Genomic DNA, 14,707 nt, shown 5'->3' with positions numbered 1-14,707 from the left:
CCAAAATCCAAGCTCAAAAATGATGAAAATGGTAAAAAATCTCGAAGTCCTTTATTTATAGGTTCTGCTCAGCAAAACCACACATGCGGAGCTCCATTCGCATCTGTGATGCCGCACCTGCGGAAATTCCATCGCAGGTGCGGGTCCCACTTAAGCTCCCAGATTCTGCATCTGCGGTCATATATTCGAACCTGCGGACCCTACGCGCTTCTTTGATCCTCCCTTCTTAGGCTCTTTTCTGCATCTGCACCTCCCCTTCTGCGACTGCGGTTTTGCAGATGCGCTCCTAACCTCGCACATGCGCTTCCAGTCCAACCCAGTCTTGCCCGCATCTACGACCTCCTCTTCGCTTTTGTGGGGCCTCACCTGCGGGCTCCCCACCACAGGTGCGAAAACACCAGAACTAGCAGCACTTCAGCTGCATTCTTCAACTCAATCCAAGCCGTTAACCACCTGAAATCACCCCGAGGCCCTCGGGACTTCAACCAAATGTACCAACAAGTCTTATAACCCGATACGAACTTAGTCTAATCCTCAAACCACCTCAAAAAACATCAAAAACACGAATTACACACGGATTCAAGCTTAATGAACTTTGAAACTTCCAAATTCCACAAATGACGTCAAAACCTATCAAATCAAGTCCGATTGACCTCAAATTTTGCACACGGGTCATAAATGACAACACGTACCTAGTCCAACTTCCGCAAATCCAATCCGACCCCAATATCAAAAAGTCCACTCCCGGTCAAACTTTCAAAATTTTCAACTTTCAACATTTCAAGCCTAATTCTACTACAGACCTCCAAAACATAATCTGGACGCGCTCCTAAGTCCAAAATCACCTAACTGATCTAACAAAACTATCAAAATTCAAATCTGAGGTCGTTTTCACATAAGTCGATATCCGGTCAACTTTTCCAACTTAAGCTTTCAATTTAAGAGACTAAGTGTCTCAATTCACTCCTAAACCACTCCGAACCCAAACCAACTAACCCGGTAAGTCATAATACAGCTATAGAACACAAAAGAATCAGAAAAATAGGAGAACAGGGCTACAACTCTCAAAGCGACCGGCTGGGTCGTTACAGATTCTCTAGCTCCACTTTTATATTGTGCTGGTATGTTAGATTTTAATTAGTCACATCTCTCTAGTTATTTTTAAAGTTACTTGTACTAATTTTGTAATTCTCACGAAGCAAAATCGATACATTTTGACTAGTGTGAATCAGTAGATAGAGGATAATCTTCAGCAATCTAGCATTCCAAATCTTGATTTTTGCTTACTTTAATTTTAATTCTCATGAAGGAATTGTTATAAGCAATATCATTAATTTCTTCGTAAAGATAATCTCAAGAGATCTTTACTATTTCTTGGCACAACTCAGGCGGTCTTACCGTCACAAGTCGTAAGTCAGTTAATAATATAACCTCAAGGAGTATTATTAATTGTTTACTTTCTAGTGAACAAAGCATAATTATATTAGCAATAAGCAATTATCCATTGGTGAAATATATCTAGAAATTGAGATTTCATTATAAAAATATCCTCAAGTGAATTCAGCGATTCCCAACACTTTTTAAATATAAATTTTCCAGAAGTTGTTTTTGTTTAAGTAATTTACAAATCCAAAATCCTACTTGTAACACCCCGTACATTCGGACTAGGTGTGAATATTAAATGGGTATTAATTTGATATTTTAGACATATGAAGTCTCATCGAGATGATTATGGGTAAAATAGTTGTTTCAAAATCAAGATGGAAAGTGAGGTGCATAAGATTTGACAAAATCAACTAAGTTTGCAGAAGGGCTATCTTCCAGCAGGTTTTAGTGAAAATGTGTAAGGATTTTGGGAAAACGCAAAGCATGAAAGTTGTATGCATTTGAAATAGCTTTCCAACGATATATTATGGATCCCGAACTCATCTCTGTGCAAAATGTTATGCGCGTTTTACAGAACAGTATGCGATATGCGCGCCCGGTAGCGCGACCGCGCTAATTTTGAGGCAGTGTTACTGCCGTTTAGCGCGGTCAGGTCTCCAGGTGGTGAGCGCGCTCGTGGGGGGTCGTTTTAAAGCTATATTTCGTCTCCCACATCCCCAAAACATAAAAACTTGCTCTAGAAAGGAGAACTCTCAAAAACCTAACTCCTTAAGGGTCTCTCCACCACCCAAGGTAAGTTCTAATGGTGATTCTAAGTTAATTTTAATTTTTCAACATCTTATTAACATGGTAAACCCTCCATATCATTAGATATTCGATTGGGACATCGTTGTTGAGAGAAGGAACCCTAGAACTCGAATTCAAGGGGATTGAACTTCAAAAAGGTAATGTCTTCACCCTCTAATTGATTCTAGCATGGTTTAATGATTATAAACCCTAGTTCATGAGATATGAATTGATGGATTTGATAGAAAAACATGAAAAATTATGGGATTGGGTTGTTGATTGTTGATTATTGATTAAAGATATCGTTTATCTTATGGGCGATAAAGAAGGGTATTGAATATAGCAATTTGATGCTTTAGAATTTATCTAGGAACAAGAGAACGGGTCATTGGGTGTAGAGACACCATTAATAAGGACTATGAAGCTTTATTTTCACCAAGTGTTTGATAAGATGCTTAAGTGAACAAAACATGAGAATCATTGCTAATATGGAATCCCTTTGACTTGTATTGATTTAGATTAAAGTTTAAAGGGTTGACAAACGTTGTATTATGCTCAAGAGCAGGAAGTTAAGGTATTGTCACGACCCGGATTTCCCACCATCGGGAGTCGTGATGGGGCCTACTAATAGGAGCTAGGCAAGCCAATTATTTAATACTACTCTTAACAACATCAACAATATAAGGAACAACGAGACAGTTAATATAAAAGCGGAAGTCTTTAAAACTTAAATAACTGAAAATCCAAAATGCGGAAGTTTAACATTTCTCTACCCAAGACTGGTGTCGCTAACTCACGAACTACTAAATAGTGCTAAAAACAAGTCTGAATAGAAATACATCAATGTTTGTCTCAGTACAAGGAAAACAAACTAAAAACATAGAAAGGGACTCCGGCCTGCGAACGCCATCTAGGCTACCTCGAAAGTCCCTGGACTGATGTCGGCTCCCAATCAACTACTGTTGTGGTCCAAAAGCTGCTCCGGTACCGTGATCTGTGCAAAAGAGCACAGAACAACCGACCCCATGTGCTGGTAAGTGCCTGGCCTAACCCGGGCGAAGTAGTGACGAGGCTAGACGGGACTACCAATCAACCTGTGCAGATATATATATATGTACAAGTACTACAAAATAACAGCGGAAAGTAATAATTAAGACTAGGAGGGGAAACATGCTTTTGGGGATAACAAATAAAATAGAACGGTAGGAATTCATAAGGGAAAATCACAACTAGTTCCTTCCAACACAGATTACGTGGTCGGCGTGCCACACGATCCCATTTTCATAATATATAAGTGGTCGGCGTGCCCCACGATCCAAATTTATAATATATAAGTGGTCGGCGTGCCATACAATCCCAATTTATAATATATATATAAGTGGTCGGCGTGCCACACGATCCCATTTTATAATATATAAGTGGTCGGCCTGCCACACGATCCCAATTTATAATATATAATGATTTCCCGGCAAGGGAACAAATACCAATCCCATCCATTAAATAAGGAAGAGTCACCACAAAATCCCAAATACGCACAAATAAGGACTCACGGTCATGCTAGACACCGGTGTATAGATACTCGTCACCATACCTATACACCATACTCAACATTTAGCAAATAATATCCTAATCCTATTCCCTCAAGCCAAAGTTAGATCAAACACTTACCTCGGTCCAAAGAATAGCAATCAACCCTCAAATACCGCCTTTCCTCTATGATCCGACTCCGAAACAATGATATTTAGGCATAATTAATTCAATAATATCAATAAAGGCTCAATGGCAACATCCCATAGCCTATGTATGAGTTTCCTAGCATTCTTCCAAAAATACCAAAATTCGACACCGGGCCCACATGGTCCAAACACGAGGCTCGGACCATAACCCAATCACCCATAACCCCACGAGTTCAAATATATAATTTGTTTTAAGATTCCACCCCAAATTGAGGTTGAATCACCCAAAATTCTCAAAAACCTAACTCTACCCAAAACCCTTAATTTACACCCTAAATTACATGTTTTAGGTCTAGGAATTTGATAAATGATGATAGATAATGAAGAAAACGAGTTAGATAACACTTACCCAAGAAGCTTTGGTGAAGAAGAGCTCTAAAGATCGCCTATGGGCTGTGGAGAAGATGAGTTCGTGTGAAATATGGAATAAATCCCGAAGCTACTGTTTTTGTAATTTTTAACAAAATCACTGGGCGTTTTTGACCTTCTCGTTCGCGATAGGGGTGTCGCATTCGCGAAGAAAGAGGACTGGGAAGCATCGCGTTCGCGAGGGAGGGCCGCGAACGCGTAGAGTAAAATTACTGGGGGTCCAAGGTTGGCCTACGCGAACGCGTACCAAGAGACGCGAACGCGATGGAGGAAACAACAAAGCATCGCGATCGCGATGGCCATAGCGCGAACGCGAAGAAGGGAATTACTGGGGCCCTGAACTTGGCTTACGCGTTCGCGAGGTTTAAGACGCGAACGTGAAGGAGGAAGACACAGAGCTACGCGAACGCGAGGGTAAGAGTGCGAACGCGAAGAAGGAAATCTCTGTGCACAAACACCAGATTTTTCTGCAACTTTTACTAAGTTCAAAACACCCCGAACCACCTCCGAATCACTCCCGAGCCCTCGGGGCTCTTAACCAAACATACACACTAACTCAACAACCTCCTACGAACTTAATCGAGCGATCAAATCGCCAAAAAAACATCAAAATCAATGAATCAAACCTTAAAATCATCATTTTTCATTCTAACTTCATAAACTTCAAACTTTAGATATTTAGGTCCGAAACACGTCAAATGATGTCCGATTTCAACCAAATTTCACAAGAAGCGCTTAAACCACATATAAGACCTGTACCGGGCGCCGGAACCAAAATACGGGCCCGATACCAACACTTTCTAATCCATTTTCATTTCAAATTTCCATATAAATTTCAGAAAAATAATTTCACAGAAAAATTCATTTCTCGGGCTCTAGACCTCGAAATTCGACTCCGGGCATATGCCCGAGTCCCATATTTTTCTACGGACCCTCCGGGACCGTCAAGTCACGGGTCCGGGTCCGTTTACCAAAAATGTTGACTAAAGTCAACTTTAATCATATTAATATCAAAATTCATCATTTTTCACACAGAACTCATATTTAAGCTTTCCAGCTTCACGCCCGGACTGCGCACGCAAATCGAGGAAAGTAAAAATGAGGTTTTCAAGGTCTCGGAAGCACGGAATAAATAAGAAAACAGGTGATGACCCTTTGGGTCGTCACAGGTATGTGAGGCTAACTCTCTATGTTTGGGAATGTTAATAATTCTCCCTACACTACGTTTCTTTTACGACGTTGCTAATTGACTCAGAAATATAGTTAAGCCTAGTTTCCTTGAATAGTTGCAAAACTTCTATTCTCTAGCTTCATAACTCGTTCATGACTTTCATTCTGAATGTTGTGAGCTCAGTGCTTATTCAATATAGACTTGGGTTTGATGCCCCCGAGTCTTAGGATAGATTACTCAGTATGCCATAAACAGTTGAAGTTTCAGTGTTCATAATCAGTTCAAGAATACATGTCTCAGCCTAGTCCCATTCAGTATTTTATTATCATGTATTGCAGTTTGATTCTCAGTTCCTGAATATTGAACACCTGTATTTGGGCCTGAGGCCGTAGTTTATGCTTTATGCATCTTTGGGCCTGAGGCTGCAGTTTATGCTTTATACATCTTTGGGCCTGAGGCCGCAGTTTATGCTTTATGCATTTTTGGACCTGAGGTCGCAGTTATGTATACGTATACTTGGGCCCTAGGCCGTGGTTTGTGCACATACATATATTGGGACTGAGGCCGCAGTTTAATATTCAGATAAACAGGTTGTTCATCATTCAGAAGAGGGAGTATTCATATCCTTACTTCCTTTGTTCAGTTCAGTTATCAGTTATCATTTCAGTTACCAGTTATCAATTCAGTTATCAGTTATCAATTCAGTTATTAGTTATCAATTATCAGTTCAGTTATCAGTATCAGTCATCGGTTATCAGTTCAGTTATCAGTATCAATTATCAGTTATCATTTCAGTTTCAGTTTCAATAGTTATCATTTTAGTCATCAATTATCAATTCTCGGTTATCAGTTTAGTTTCAACATTTTGATTCTGTCTTTCAGTTGCTTTACATACCAATGCAATTCAAATGTACTGACGTCCCTTTTGCCCGGGGCCTGCATCTCATGATGCAGGTAATGATTTACAGGTTGATGATTCAGAGCGCTAGGATTCTCGTACCAGCTATTTGGTGATCCCCAGTTCCTTCGGGGCATTATCATTACTTTACAGTCTTTCAGTATTTACAGACAGCCAGTGTTTTCAGTACTTCATTAGAGGCTTCATAGACTAGAGTAACAGTTAGACAGAGTCACAGGCTTTTCATATTAAGCTATGTTGGCTACAAATATGTTTCGAAATTGTATTAGTATTTCCGCACTTTGATTTACATCATCCAGACTTTCAGTATATCATCATGTGTTAGTTTATCTTCTGCGTTCAGTATGTTATGGTACCACATGTTGATTCAGCCAGCCAGTTGGTTCGCTCGGTCAAATGTAGTCAGGCACCGAGTGTCGTGTTACGTCCAGGCCCAGGTTCGGGGCGTGACACTACTCTTTTCATCAATTTGGTTCTCTCAAATAGTAGCTAAAATACTATATGTTTGTAGCATTGATTTTCCAATCTATGTGGGACGATATCTTAAACTATAGTAGAATTTAACGGAGAACGAGCAAATATTTCCTATGCACTAAGAGCTCGCCAAATTTTTGGCGTCGTTGTCGGGGATTGGCATACATCTACTTCAAATTAAATATTTTATTACTAATTTGAGAATTTATTATTATATGTATTGTTATCTTTATTTTTTTAGGATTATCATCACCTACTAAATAATATTATAACTATTACTATTATATCCATTCTAACGTTTTTTTCTTCTTAGTAATATAAAAGTTTTTTTCTTTCTTTCTCATTGTTGTAAGTATTACCTACTGTTTTTATCATTAACGTGTGTAGCTATAATTAACGTGTATATCTATAACTCTTATACTATTGTTCGCAACTTCACGTCATAGTACTTTCACTGTACCATACTATTTGTACCAACTATCTTTTCCTTTACTATTGATATTTATTATCACTAAGTGTACTAATCACTACTACTATTTTCTTTTAGTGCTACTATTATTTTAGGAATTAAGTTTAATTGTCTTTAAAAAAAAAGAGCTTTAATTTTCTTTACTTTAAAATTTTTCACTTATTTTTTGACCTACTCTTCTACAAAAGAGTTGGCACGTTACGATCCTGAAATTGAAAGATCTCTTCGATTACGCAGGAAAGAACAAACATCATCTTCTCAAAGCGTAGCTTGTGAAGGAATAGAAAAGCAGGGAGTAGAAGATATCAATCAACCCGAAGTACCACCACCAGTCCATTTAGAAGATCAGTTTGATGAAGTGGTGCCAAGACCAGTAAACAGAATCCTAAGGGATTATGATAGGCCTGATGTAATGATCCGATCGACCGTTTTGAGCATTTGCACTTCGCTCGGTAATTTGAAGGCATGAGTAGCTCCATATGATGTATTATGACTTGTGTAAATCGTCGGTTTTGGTTTTTCAGGTTATTCGGAATTGATCTGGAAGAATGAATTTCTTAATTGAAGCCTTAAGTTGGAAGAGTTTTACTTTTATGAATTTGACCTCGGGACGAAGTTTTGATGGTTCCGTTAGGTCTGGATAGTGATTTTGGACTCGGTCGTATGCCCGAATTTGCATTTCGGTGTTTCTAGAAGGTTTTGGCACAAATTGGGGAAAATTGGAAATTTAAAGGTTTGGAAAGTTCATAAGTTTGACCGACAGTTGACTTTGATGGGTTTGGATTGTGGTTCCGGAAATTTGAATAGTTTATGCCATTTTGGACTTGTGTGCAAAATTTGGGTTCATTCCAGGTTGATTTGCTATGTTTCGGCACGAGTTTTGGAAGTTGAAAAGTTCAAAGTTCATTAAGTTCGATTCGAGGCGCGATTCATCGCTTCGATGTTGTTATGTGTGATTTGAGGCCTCTAGTAGGTTCGTGTTGTGTTTTGGGACTTTTTTGCATGTTACGGGGTCCCAACGGGCTCGGGCGTGTTTCGGATTGATTTCGGACCATTTTTCTTCATGTTTTCATTATTGGTTGCTGCAGGTTTCTGGTGCCTCGATTGTCCTTTGCGATCGCGAAGATGGGTACGCAATCGCGTAGAGGAAATTTGGAGCCGGGGCATTTACTTCATCGCGGTCGCGATAGGGTGGCTGCGTTCGCGTAGGGTCGTGTGGGTTAGTGTCCGCGTTCGCGTATAAGGGACTGCGGTCGTGAAGTGTTGAGGTTTAGCAGCAGGGACTTGGAGAATTCTACAACGCGGTCGCGTAATGAGGGTCGCGTTCGCGGAGCTTTTGCATCACTGATCATCGCGTTCGCGTGGAGTGTATCGCGAACACGTAGTGCTTTTTTTGCGGCAGTGGCTGTTACTCTTCGCGTTTACGAGGGTATTTCCGCGATCGCAATTCATTAAATTGCCCGGTTATTATAAAGTACTCTATTTCGGGGGTTTCGGCCATTTTTGCATTTTGGAGCTATGGAGCTCGGATTGAGGTGATTCTTGAAGCAATTTTCACCATGTGGATTGAGGTAAGTGTTCTCTACTCATTTTTGGTTTTATATCATGAATCTATCTTCGTTTTCGGCATTTGCTTGAGGGTTCCAAAAGAGAAAATTGGGGGTTTTATCCTAAAATTTCATAAAGTGAATTTTTGAGTTTTGAACATCGATTCGGGGTTGGATTTGAGTGAAACTAGTATGGTTTGACTCGTAATTGAATGGGTTGTCGGATTTTGTGAGTTTTGTCGGGTTCCGAGGTGCGGTCCGGGTTGGAATTTTTGGATGATTTTGGGCTTTTGATTAAAGATTCAACATCTATCGATGGGTTTGTTTCCTTTGGCATTATTTGATGTATTTGAGGCTCTTTTGGCTAGTTTCGAGTCGTTCGAAGGTCGGTACGCGCGATATGGCATGTTTGAAGCATCGTTTTGTTTGCTCGGTATTGGATTTGGCTTGTTCGAGGTAAGTAATACTTCTAGACTTGGTGCTGAGGGTATGAAACCCCGGATTACGTGGTATGTGTTTGATGTTGAGGTGACGCACATGCTATGTGACGGCGTGTGGGCGTGCACCATGTGAATTGTGACTCTGTTATTCCTGTGGTACTGTGTAGTTACCTGATCTTATCTGTAACCATGAAATCTCAACGTACTAGAGGTATTGAGCAGCGATCCATATTAGAAACCATGTCTAGGCTACATGCTTATTCTATTGGGATCCACCGAGGTCATATTGCTGTTGAATTATTTGTTTAAATTGCAGTTTCATACTCAGTCATGTTCATTTATTTCATATCATATCTCAGTCTCTGTTGCTATTTATTGACACATCACATCATCATTTTGGGCTAGTTTCATGGCATTGTGAGCCCGAGAGTCTGGAGAGATTGATGACTGAGTGAGGCCGAAGGCCTGAGCTGCGAGTGATATATGTATATATGTGGATCGGGTTGCACGCCGCAACAAGCCTTATGGTTGTATGTATGTGGATCGGGTTGCACGCCGCAACGAGCCTTATGGCTGTATATATATGGATCAGGTTGCACACCGCGACGAGCCTTATGGCTATATATATTTATGGGATCCGGATGCACGCTGCAGCATGTATCATTGATTTATGCCATGATTGGCTTGATATAGCGCTTGGGCTGAAGGAGCCCCTCCGGAGTCTGCATACACCCCCAGTGAGCGCGGTTTTTATATATTCGGGATGGATCTTCCCTGGGCTGGATTGACCATGTACAGTACTGAGTGACCGAGCATATCGAGTGGTTGAGCATGATGAGTGGAAAGTGTGAGACAGTGATATTGAGTATTCTAAGAGTGTGAGTACATGAGTTCATCTCTGAGATACATTGCATTTGACATGCACACTTGGCATACAGGCATAGAGATGCATTTTCCTCATGTTGTACGGTATCACGACATTCATGACTTCTCACACATATTGACATATATGCATATAGATGTATATTCCTCATGCCATTTGAAAATAAAACATTTACATGTTGAAAGCTTTGGGGAAAAATTACATTTTTCATACTTACTTATATTTTTGGCGATTTCGGTAAAAGATTTGGGTTTTCACTGATATACTTGAAAAGTAGACCGATTTTCTGGAACTGTGAATGAGCTGAACATTTTAATCTCTGAGTTACTCCTTTTATTACGTTCATTCTGTTGTTATGAACTGTGGTTGGCTATTGGTGTTGGACTCTGACCCTTGTCCCAATTCGTCACTACTTTCAACCTAAGGTTAGGTTTGTTACTTATTGAGTACATGAGGTCGGTCGTACTCATACTACACTTTTGCACTTTGCGTGTAGATGTTGGATGTTGATGTTGCTGTGTTCGACGGGGCTGGATTTGAAGATGTACCTGCGTTCCGGTTATAGCTGCCTCTTGTTCATGGTAGCTCTAGGCTTATGAAAGATCTGTTCATGTATATTTCAAACAGATGATGTACTTTGTTTCATACTAGTTTTGTAAATTCTAAATCTTAGACGCTCATGATTTGTACTACAGTCCTTGGAGAATTTCTTGTATAAAAGCAGTTGTATTATTATTTCTTCTCTTAATAAGTCTTATTAAATTGGATAATTGTTAATTGGCTTTCCTAGCGGGTTAGGGTTAGGTGCCATCACGACCAGTCGAATTTTGGGTCGTGAACCTGACCGCTTCAACTGTGAATCTAGTGTCAGAAAACCCCCAGTAGCAGCCAATAACTTTGAAATCAGGACCGGCCTAACTCAAATAATTCAACAATCTTGTATCTTTACAGGAGATTCAAGTGAAGATCCACACAGTCATTTAATTGATTTTCTATAACTTGTTGAAACTGCTAAGTATATGGAGTTCCTCCTAAAGCAATCAAGTTAAGGCTATTTCTTTTTTCTTTAAAAGAAGATGCCAAGACGTGGTTGCAAAGTTTACCTCAGGGGTCAATTACCACATGGGACCAGATGACTCAGAAGTTTTTGAATAAATATTTTTCTCCTGCTAAAACAACAAAGTTAAGGCAAGACAAATTTAATTTCTTACACACTGTGCTGAGTCAGTTTATCAAGCTTGGGAAAGATTAAAGCAATGTTAAGAAAATGCTCGCACCATGATATTCTTGAACACATGCAATTGTACATTTTTTATCACGGGTTAAAACCCTCTTCTAGAAATGTGATTGATGCAGCTGCAGGAGGTTCTGTTGTCACGACCCAAACCGATGGGCCATGACAAGTGCCCGAGTCTTTACCTGTCGAACACCCCTAAGCATATGTCTAAGACATAACATAAAAAAAAGGGTAGATCATGCATAACATCTGTCAATAAACTGCTGAATCATGTGAATACCATACGCGAGAAAAACATGTCCAAAATACATATATATATATATATATACATGCGGAATACAGTAGGGCGAGCCGACAAGACTGCTATAGACAACTATATATCCAAAACTAGAAGCCGACAAAGACACATATTATCCAACTATACATGACTGTCTACAGACCTATAAAAGAGTGTACAACTACACAAAGGAGGGGACTGGGCCCCGTCATACCCATATATGTATACAAACATATCGTACCAAAACCCAAAGCAGCTCTGGATCAAATGGAGCACACCAACTCTCGCTGATCAAGGATCCTAAGAAGGGGGACCGTCATCCTGTCTACATGCACCTGCGGCATGAAACGCAGGCCCCAAGAAATAGGAGCGTCAGTACGAATAATGTACCGAGTATGTAAGGTGTGAAAATAAGTACATAAAAGAAGCATGGAGTAAAGGAATCCGCCTGTAAGTCTAATTAACTTTGTGAATCCTGAAATATTTATAAAGTCATGCATGTGCGTATAAAGGTCACATCATGCATAGGTATATGCATACATAACATCATTAAGCCTCTGAGGGCATCCCATCATATCATCTCGGCCTCTGTGGGCGAAATCATCAACGTATACCAACTGATCAGGTGGTGGTGCGTATATAACACCGTAACCTTTTCCCATATCCCATATATATATATATATATATATACGCGTATATAACGCCATCTGATCATGGGTCAATGTACATGTATAAATGAATGAAATTCATTAGAAGTAAGTTAATAAGATTTCTCGGAATGTCATAAGATCAATATGCCTTCGGATAAACTTTATCAACTACGTATTTTTCTGAGACCCATGAACACAAGATATAATATTAAGACACATGGGAATTCAAGAACATAGGCACCCCTAGTGCTTCTATGAATAGAGACATTTATGAAAGTTGTGTGTTTGCTCTTTTCGTTTGTATCATATAGATCATGCCAAAAGGAATGAAGGAATAGCCTTAACATACCTGAGCCGATTCTCTTGACAATCCTTCTAACACACGTTAATCGCGACAAAACACGTAACGATGGATTGAAGTAGGGGAAAATCCATATGATGTTCTTGAGAAAAGTGCTCCCTTAGAATTGCAACTCACGTTGATATAGCATTATATGGGTTCATTTGAATTCCTTTTTGAGAATTTCCATCCGTTACTAGCAAGAATATACATTCACTTTAATGATGTACGAAGGTATCTTTATCATAGTGGGTGTGGGCCCCACTTTATGTGATTACTTAGCCAAAGAATTCCCTAAATATGCAATCTAGCCCCATAACTTACCTAGTCACTATTAGGCTTGGTTAAGAATCCCACTTGCTGCCACGTTGGGAGGTCCGTTAGGCTTATCCACAATTTTCTAATTAGCTTGTTAATTTCTCAGTAAACCAATAATTAACCAATTACTCACATAATTAATAATTATCTCAAATTACTTAAAATACTAATCACAGAAGAAGCATTCCAATTATTGAATGAAATTTCTAAAAATGTCATTCAATGGCCATCTGAGCGTGTAATCATCAAAAAAAGCCGCTATGGTAAATCAAGTTGATGTTTTAAACACACTAACACAACAGATTATTTCTTTGGCATAAAATTTTGAATCTTTTCAGATGAATACAAAACAGCCAAGCCAGTTTGAGGCTTGTGATATGTGTGGAGGAAACCATCTGAATCATGAATGCCAAGCAATCAATCAAAATGATGTACAGGTCCATGCGATTGGTTACAAGCAGTACCCCTTTGGAAGTCTGATCACGCCCAACTATGCCTTATAAAAAGGACTAAGCGGTCGTTGCAAATATAATCCGGCTTACAAGTACGGAGTCGAATCCCACAGAGAACTAAGGCTTAGCTACAACTATTCACTATCACCAAGAAGACAAGTTTGAACAATTCCTAACTTATAGATATTAAGATTCTTTTGTTTAACTAATTAACTAACAAATTAAAATAGTAAATTAACAACTAAAGATACTAAGGGTTAGAGACAAGATTCAGGAGGTCTAGAGTTATGATTTTCTCAATTGTCGGAATCCTTCCCACTACGTCTTCTATTATTTCGCCTAAGTATTCTCTACCCATCATGAGCGCTTTGAGTGTCGTAATTCTCTCCCGAGTAACAACCACAATTTAGTAGACATATTCTCCCGAATTACGCTAGCTGGCATTAAGCACGGCTCACTCGGATCGTACCAAGGCTTCGTTATTCCTAATCCCACCTTTAAACCCTCCGTATTGATCCCTCATATACGTTAGGACTGATGTTGTTCAACAACTACCTAAATATGTACTCTCTCCCGAGTAATGCACACTAAATAGGCACAATCGATTGAGAGCTCTTCAACCAACCACAATAATAACGTAGTTGAACAAATAGAGAAATACTACAACAAATCTACACTAACGTAACAGGAAAATCATCCTCCAATAGGTTCCATCAAAACCCAAGATAACAAATTAGCTATTCATAATAGTATGCATAACTACAATACTAGAATTCATAACCAATAATGAAAATAAGAAGAAGGAAGTGAAAAACTAGTAGAAGAATTCTCCGCCTTGCTCCTAGTTGTCACGACCCAAGTTCGCCCTCCGTAAACTGTCGTGACGGCACCTAGTCTCTACGACTAGGTAAGCCTAACAATTTGCGAAAAAAGGAACAAAATGCGGAAAACTAATAAAAACTGAAGATAAACAAATATAGATGTGTTTAAGATGTCGCTCGGCATATACCAATACAAGATCTCAAAAACTGAACAATTCCCAAAATCCGGAATCCCATGAATCACAAGCTAAGAGATACATAAAAAGCTCTAACTCCAGAAATGTCTACCAACAAGGGAAATACAGAAGAGCTAAACTAGTACAGAGAATAGAAAGGGACTTCTCGATCTGGAACGCGGCAGATATACCTCGAAGTCTCTACAAAAGCGCTTCGCCTCAAGGGTGATAAGACTGAGTGAGAGTACCTGGATCT

Source organism: Nicotiana attenuata, unplaced genomic scaffold (assembly GCF_001879085.1).
Source record: "Nicotiana attenuata strain UT unplaced genomic scaffold, NIATTr2, whole genome shotgun sequence".
NCBI lineage: Eukaryota > Viridiplantae > Streptophyta > Magnoliopsida > Solanales > Solanaceae > Nicotiana > Nicotiana attenuata.
This window is presented reverse-complemented; position numbering follows the sequence as displayed.